A 9,007-nucleotide genomic window follows, 5' to 3' on the forward strand; every position below is an offset into this window, starting at 1 on the left:
TTGGCTTGCCTTTTCTTTTACTAATTGATTCCTCTCTTAATTCTTCTCATTAAATAAATTTATTTGTTAAAATAATTTAACTCCAAATACAACTGTGGAATTTCTACAATAAGTACAATTCATGTTTTAAGGGAAATGTCAACATTTAACAACTAACATTGTTTCAAAACAATGAACAGTTGTTCAATTTGAAATGGTCAATTTTATTAGAGCTCAACAATTAACTGTGAACTGTATCTCTGGGAAACCTCAAATCAGTAATGATAGATCTGTTTTCAAAACCTACTATAGTCATTCATGAAACCTGATCAACATTTAATAGATGCACAATGACAAGTTAAAGAAAAAGAAAGAAAAAAGACCCCCATAGTATGTAACGGTTTGAGTGGCTAGGGAGACAAAACTTAACCAGTGCTAACACAGAGGTAAGGAGAACAGAAAACAAAACAAACAATCCAACATCAATAAACTATGCACAACTTTCATATGCACACAGATTCTGACAACATTCACCCTGGAAAACAAATACGAGACCTCCTTAGGCAATATTTTCTTACACAAAAAGCAAATCAGAGTGGAGGAGGAAGATGGCACCATCACAATAGGGAGGCATCCCAACTTGCTCCAACCAAATAGTAGTCTGGGAACTCTAACAGCCAATGCCCCATCAAGAGACCAGCAAACCCAATAACCAGAACAATCAGAGAAACACAGGAAATGAAAAAGAACAAAGAAAGAAAAGCCTATAATCTGCATGGAGCCGGAAAATCTCCTGGGTACTCTCCCCAACCTGGTCCAAACAGGGCCAGGCTGGGAAAGTGGCCCTGGCACCAGCGAAAGGGACCGCAGTATGTCAGGGACCACAGAAGCAACAGAGGAAAAGTCCTGCTGTGAGTGCAGAGACCAGACAGCATGAGCTCCATGGATCCCAGACTGCGTGCAGACCCGACTGAGGCCGAGGGCGGCAAGGGACCCAAAGGCCAGGACCAGACAACAACAGCAGGGGAACTGGGTGCCATGGACAGGGAGAGCTGGGACCACCATAGCCAAAAGATTGATAGCCACACCCCAGCACGGAAAAGCCCACAGCAGCGTGGGACACACACACAATCCAGGACCAGTAAGTCCACCATTGCCCCCACCCCCTCAATGGGAGATCAGCTCTGGCAGTGACCCAAAACCTGATGTAAAGCTCATCACAAGGGGACAAAGAAACTAGAGCTCCCTCCCTCCCCCTCCCTACCCCAAAGGAACAAAAGAGCCCCATATCTTTAGGCCCTAGGAGCCTACAGCTTCTGGGAGGACACAGGAGCTAGCAGAGGCAGAGCAGTGCCCAACAAAGTGGCCAGGAGACACCTTAGGCCAGCATCCCCCAAAGTCCCAGCTGTGGAGCATGAATCTGTCTGCACCAGCCCCCCCAGCAGGCACCCGGGGTCTGGTAGGCATTTGACCACCACTTGAGATGCCCTGGGCTGCACGGACTTTTTTTTTTTTTAATTTTTATTGTCAAACTGATATACAGAGAGGTTACAGTTTCATACGTTAGGCATTGGATACATTTCTTGTACTGCTTGTTACCTCCTGCCTCATTTCCCCCTCCCCCTCCCCCTTTCCTTTTCCCCCCCATGAGTTGTTCAGTTCATTTACACCAAACTGTTTTTCAAGTATTGCTTTTGTAGTCGTTTGTCTTTTTTTTTCCCTGTGTCTCTTGATTTTGGTATTCCCTTTCAGTTTCCTAGTTTGCACAGACTTTTTGAACAACACTCACAGGCTTGCTGGTGTGCAATACCAGCCCAGCAGGGTCACCTGGGCCCGAGCATACACCCCCCCTCACAGCAGAGGCACAGAGAGTCCATGAGCACCAACCCACACCCAGACACTTGAATCTGCATACTGCCCCCACAGTAGATTCGTGACAGGGCATAAGCACCCTCCAACAATCCTGGGCAGCAGCCCCTCCCCCAAAGACGCACAAGAGCTCACACTCACGCACTCCCCCCCCCCAGAGGGCCAACATGGGTCAGCATGCTAGACCTCCAGTAGGAGGGTCTCGCGCCCACCCAGCCACGGGAGCGCACAAGTGGGCAAGCTGTGCCTCAGCAGCAATGCCAACTCTGATAGGCGCACTCTGCACAGGTGGGCAGGCCACCCCTCAACAGCAACACCTGCTCTGATAGAAATACTCCACACAGGTGGGTGAGGCGCCCCTCAGTGGCAATCCTCAATCTGAGAGGTGAGCTCTCTTGACCCACAGCAACTAGAGGGGAAAGAATCAAAGAGAAAAGTCTCCATGCCACACTGAATCAGCGACCCGCAAACCCCCAACAGGGGCCCACAAAGGTCAGCACAACACAGCAGCAGAGAAAGCCTACGGAGAAAGCCACAGAACCTACCCAACCCTAAATGCAGTGAGGGTAACCGCATTGGCAACAACCAAGAAGGTCACGCTCACCCGTAGGGCAGTAAGGTTCAACAGCCTAACTCAAACCTGGAGCCAGTATACAAACAAGTCCCCGCTGACAGACCAATGGGAACCAGCACAAAGCCAAGCCAAGGCCACCACCTACAGGCCCCTGATAGTGCAAAAACTCCAGATGCGTAAATCACAAAGAAATATTACACATTTTATGAAAGGTCAAGCCAACTCGCCAGCTCCAAAAAGCAGTGGGACCGAAGAGGAGATGGAGAATAAAAAAACAACTGAGAATTGAAAACAACTGACTAGCTTGTTACTCAAATGTTATCTCCAGTGACTGCATCCCTGTTGGAAAACAGCCAGTTCCTCGTAAGCTTCTTGAATTCTAAAAAAATGCCCAAACTACCCCAAACTGTTTGGCTAAGTCACCGCTTTCTGTTCTAAGATTGTGTAGTCTGCTTGCCCACCTGCGTTGTGGTTTTTTTCCTTTCTAAGCCCAGCCTGAAAACTGATCAGGGGTGGCAAGTTATAGCTCCAGAGTCTGTGCTGCAGGCCTGACTGGTCAGCTTGCTCCCCGATGATTGGCGCGAAATAAATCTTAGTTTACTTTTGCTTTGTGCCAGTCTTGTTCCTTTGATCACGGACCCTTGTCAAAAAGGACAGAAAGAGAGAAACTGTGTTAATGTTAATCAGTGCTCAGAAAGAAGGGGGTATTTGTTGCTCTACTCTTCAGTAATCAAGTGTGTATGTTTTTAATTAAGAACATCTTACTGGGCTTCACTTAATGCTCTCCTTTTATTGGGTGTGTTAATTTTCTGTGACTACTAAAGTTTATACATGTCCAGAGAATATAATTTAAACAATCAAGTAAATCAACTGAATGAATATAGAGTTAAATACAGCAGAGGAAAAGAATCTGTTTATTGGCAGGGAATGAGATCCCCAAGAGATTGTAACCCTCCAGGGTTTGTTTCTGGTACATTCAGGAACTTATTTTTTACAGCTGACATGTACTTGTTAGTGCAACAAGCACGTGCTTGCATTGGTTGCCACTTCACTTATCATTGATCTGATTAGATAGATTTTACCCTAAGTCTGAAAACCAAAAAGCCCCTTCAAAATGTTCTTTGTTAAGTGAAGATTCTATTTAGGACGTGTAGTTCAGCGCTGTCAGATGCGATTTTGGAGCTAATGTCTTTCAGTCCATCGGGTTGGAGAATGGAGTTTATGGATGGGTTCCTGGTCTTTTGCAGAGAGCACTTCCATGGGCTGCAGCTCCACAGGGTGTCCAGGGCCAGCACTGAGTGCAGCACTGGCACTGGCCTCTCCAGCTGAGCACAGGCAGCAGGCACCCTACAGAAACCTAGGCATCCCCAACCACAGGGAATTTTCCTGTCAATTTGGATTTCCCTTTTTGAGTTTTCCCAGCTCCATCAAGTTGCTCCTTGAATGAGCTGTTGGGAACTCTCCTGGGGCGACTCTGCTCCCACAGGCTCTGTGCCTGGCTCCCACAGGGGAAGATCTTGGGGAACAACCAAGGCCAGAGGCGAAGGTCAATCCACCAGAACATCTGGCTGCAGACCAGCGGGCCCTGATCATCGCTGCAAACGTGGGAGGAAGGCACAGCCACCACCCTAGGCGTCAGACTGAGAGGAGGAGGAACACAAGCAGTTGTCTGAAAGCAGACGCTGGCCCAATCCTAGGTTTTTTCATTTCAAATATCAACATGGAAACTTCTAATAAGTTGTGTGTATGAGTGTACTTTTCTGTAGAAGTTTTTATGCCTAAAAACTGAAGAGAAGGAAGTATAAGTGATATAAGGAACACAGCATCAGTAGTGCATACAAAGGTGCTATGCCGGGAGAGGCAGCCGCAGCGACAGGATGAGCTCCAAACCACTCATTAATCTCCTTGCAATGTTGTAGATCACGACAACCTGTTAGAGAACTACACTTACAGAAGGATCAGACTTAAAAATGTGTCCTATATCCTGGAGCTGGTGGCTCACACCTGTAATACTAGGTAACAAGGAGGCTGAGATCTGAGGATCGTGGTTCAAAGCCAGCCCAGGCAGGAAAGTCCTGTAGACTCTTTATCTCCTATTAATCACGAGAAAACAGGAAGTGACACTGTGGCTTAAGTGATAGAGCACAGCATTGAGCTGAAGTGATCAAGGATGGCACCAGGTCCCAGAGGTCAAGCCTCACAACCAACCAAGAAATACCAAAAAATGTGTCCAGTAGGAGAAAGCTATTTCCTCTTCCTGTGTGATTTCCAAAGCTCCTCCATCATTTCCTTTGCTTCTTTTTAAAAAATTTATTTATTAATTTAATTTTTTTGACAAGGTGTTGTGCAAAAGGGGTACAGTTACATAATAGGGCAGTATGTACATTTCTTGTTATATCTTACACCCTGTTTTTCTTTCCATTCCCTAGATCAGGTAGACATATATACAATACACAGTGTACCAAAAACATATACAGTAGCCACGTGGCCTACGCCAAAGGAAATTCACCTGGGACTTTAAATGTAACACCAAAAATAGAGTTTGTTTATCCTTGTCTTATATGAACATACATACACAGTTTTTAAGCTATTGTGATCCGCTGAGAAGTCTATATTTGACCTTTATATGTTGAGTAGTTGTTTGGTTTTAGATACATAACGTAAGGTCGCTGACCCAAACCTGTGGGAAATACCATTTGACAAGAAATTTTTTTTTTTTGGCCAGTCCTGGGGCTTGGACTCAGGGCCTGAGCACTGTCCCTGGCTTCTTTTTGTTCAAGGCTAGCACTCTGCCACTTGAGCCACAGCGCCACTTCTGGCCATTTTCTGTATATGTGGTGCTGGGGAATCGAACCCAGGGCCTCATGTATACGAGGCAGGCACTCTTGCCACTAGGCCATTTCCCCAGCCCGACAAGAAGTTTTTTGTTTTGCAGACCTGGTCTCTACTGTCTCCCCTCCCCTCACCTTAACAGTCATATATCAAGGAGATCATGCCCCTTGGTTCTCTGTGTTCTAGGCTTGTCTCACTCAACATTATTTGTTCAAGTTCTGACCATTTCCCTGGGAATACCAATATTTCACCATTTCTAATTGCTGTGTAGTATTCGATTGTGTATAGGTACCATATTTTTTGGATCCATTCATCTGTGGGTTTGTCCATATTTTGGCTATTATGAATTGTGCACCGATAAACATGGAGGTGCAGATGTCTTTTTGATATCCTGAGACCTGTTGTTCAGGATAGATGCCTAGGAGTGGTATGGCTGGGTCATAGGGTAGGCCTATGTTGAGCTTTTTGAGGAACCTCCATACTGTTCTCCAAATTGGTTGTACTAATTTTCACTCCCACCAACAGTGGAGAAGGGTTCCTCTGTCCCCACATCCCCTCCAGTATTTGTTGTTGTCTGAGTTCAGAGTGTAGGCCATTGTAACTGGAGTGAGGTGGTATCTCAGGGTTGTTTTTATTTGCATTTCCTTTACTGCCAGGGATGTTGAACATTTCCTCATATGTTTCTTTGCCATTTTTATCTCTTCTCTTGTGAAGTCTTTCTTTAGCTCCTTTGCCCATTTCCTAATTGGTTTACTGGGCTTGGAGGGGCGTAGGCTTTTGAGTTCTCTGTAGATGACAGATACTAGGCCTTTGTCTGTTGCTTTGCTGGTGAAGATCCTTTCCCATATGGTTGGCTGTCTTTCTAGTTTGGTGGCTATGTCTTTAGCTGTGCAGAAACTTTTTATTTTGTAGTAGTCCCATTTGTCGAGTCTCTCCCCTATCTGTTGTGCCCCTGGGACTCTATTCAGGAAGTTCCTTCCTGTGCCTATAAGTTCTAGCATCTTTCCTACTCTGTCCTTCAGTAATTTCAAGGATTCAGGTCTGATGTTGAGGTCCTTGATCCATTTTGAGTTGATCTTGGTGCATGGTGATAGGCTAGGGTCTACTTTGAGTTTTCTGCATATGGCTGCCCAGTTTTCCCAGCACCAGTAGTTGAAGAGGCTCTGTTTTTTCCATTGTATGTCTTTAGTGCCTTTGTCGAATATCAGCTGACTGTAAGAGTGCAGTTTTATTTTTGGGTCTTCAATTCTATTCCATTGGTCTTCAGGTCTTTTTTTTTTTTTTTTTTTTTTTTTTAACCAATACCAGGCTGTTTTTGTTATGATGGCTCTATAGTAGAGCTTGAAATCTGGTATTGTGATACCTCCTGCACTGTTTCTTTTGCCTAGAATTGCTTTGGCTATTCTAGGTCTTTTGCTGTTCCATATGAATTTATGGGTTTCTTTCTCTATTTCAGTGAAGAATATAGCTGGGATCTTGATGGGGATTGTATTGAATTTGTATAACAATTTGGGCACTATGGCCATTTTCACTATATTGATTCTGCCTACCCATGAGCATGGGTGGTCTTTCCATCTCCTTGTGTCCTCTTTGATTTGCCTTTTTAGATTTTTATAGTTCTCATTAAATAGGTCCTTCACGTCTTTGGTTAGGTTGATCCCTAGGCAATTTATTCCATTTTTAGCTATTGTAAATGGTATTGTTTCCATAGTTTCCTTTTCTGCTTGTACATTGCTGGTGTACAGAAAAACTGCTGACTTTTGTGGACTGATTTTGGATCCTGCTACTTTGCAAAAGTTTTTTGGGTCCTTCAGATATAAGATCATGTCATCTATGAATAGGGATTGTTTGATTTCTTCTTTTCCAATGTGGATCCTTTGATGTCCTCCTCTTGCCTTATTTCTATGGCTAGGGATTCCAGCACTATATTGAAAAGAAGTGGGTAGAGTGGGCATCTTTGTCTTGTTCCTGAGTTTAGGGGGGATGATTTTAGTTTCTCCCCATTTAATATGATATTAGCAGCTGGTCTGTTGTATATGGCTTTTATTGTTTTAAGGAATGTTCCATTTATTCCTGTTCTCTCCAGAGCTTTTAATATGTATGGATGTTGAATTTTGTCAAAGGCTTTTTGGGCATTGACTGAGATAACAATGTGATTCTTGATTTTAGTTCTGTTTATGTGGTGAATTATGTTAATAGATATGCGGATGTTGAACCATCCTTGTGTCTGTGGGATGAAGACTACTTGGTCATGATGTATAATTTTCTTGATCAGTTTCTGGATCCTGTTAGCTAATATTTTATTGAGGAGCTTTGCGTCCGTGTTCATTAGTGATATTGGTCTGTAGTTCTCTTTTCTTGTTGGGTCTTTGCCTGGTTTGGGGATGAGAATAATATTAGCTTCATAGAATGAGCTTGGGATTTCTCCCTCTGTTTCTATTTCGCGGAAGAGTTTGAGGAGTATTGGTATTAGCTCCTCACTAAAGGTTTTATAGAATTCATTGGTGAATCCATCTGGGCCTGGGCTTTTCTTTGTTGGGAGGCTCTTGATTACCCCCTGTATCTCGCTGTAAGTTATTGGTTTATTTAGTTGATTTATTTCTTCTTGATTCCGTTTGGGCAGTTTATACTTCTCTAAGAATTGATCCATTTCTGTAAAATCATTGTTTTTTAGTGAGTAGAGGTTCTGGAAATAGTTCCTTATGATTGTTTGAATATCGTGTGTATTTGTTGTAATTTTTCCGGTGGAGTCCCTGATTTTATGGATATGAGTCTCTTCTTTTTTTTGTAGATCTTGGAAGGGGTCTGTCAATTTTATTTATTTTCTCAAAGAACCAGCTTTTGGTTTTATGTATTTGTTGAATGGTCTTTCTATTTTCAATCAGATTTATCTCTTCTTTAATCTTTGTGATCTCTCTCCTCCTAGTCATTTTAGATTCAATTATTTCTTGTTTCTCCCGATGTTTTAGTTTCATCGTGAGGTTATTAACCTGCTCTGCTTCCATTCTTTTTTTTTTTTTTTTTTGCCAGTCCTAGGGCTTGGACTCAGGGCCTGAGCACTGTCCCTGGCTTCCTTTTGCTCAAGGCTAGCACTCTGCCACTTGAGCCACAGTGCCACTTCTGGCCATTTTCTATATATGTGGTGCTGGGGAATTGAACCCAGGGCCTCATGTATATGAGGCGAGCACTCTTGCCACTAGGCCATATCCCCAGCCCCTGCTTCCATTCTTTTAATGTGAGTTCTGAGGGCAATTATCTTGCCCCTCAGCACTGCTTTAGCTGTATCCCATAGGTTTCTTTGTGATGTATTTTCATTGTGGTTGTGGCTTATGAATTCGTTAATTTCATCCTTAATTTGGTCTGTGGCCCAAGTGTTAGATAACAGTGAGGGGTGGGGTTTAGTCTCCAAGTATGTGTATAGCCTCTGGGGTATCCTTTGTTATTGAGGGTTACCTTGATTCCACTGTGGTCAGATATAATACATGGGATGAAGTCAATACTTTTGTATTTGCTGAGGTTCTTTGTGTGGACTATGACATGATCTATTTTGGAGTATGTTCCATGGGCTGCTGAGAAGAAGGTGTATTGGGTCTCTGTAGGGTCCATTTGGGATATGGTGTTACTTAGGTCTTTGACTCCCTTGCTAATCCTCTGGGTGTTGGATCTGTCTCTTGGAGAGAATGGAGTATTAAAGTCTCCCACTATGATTGTGTTTGGGTCTATCTTTTTCTGTAGTTCTGTGAGAGTTTGCTT

Source organism: Perognathus longimembris, chromosome 28 (genome assembly GCF_023159225.1).
Source record: "Perognathus longimembris pacificus isolate PPM17 chromosome 28, ASM2315922v1, whole genome shotgun sequence".
NCBI lineage: Eukaryota > Metazoa > Chordata > Mammalia > Rodentia > Heteromyidae > Perognathus > Perognathus longimembris.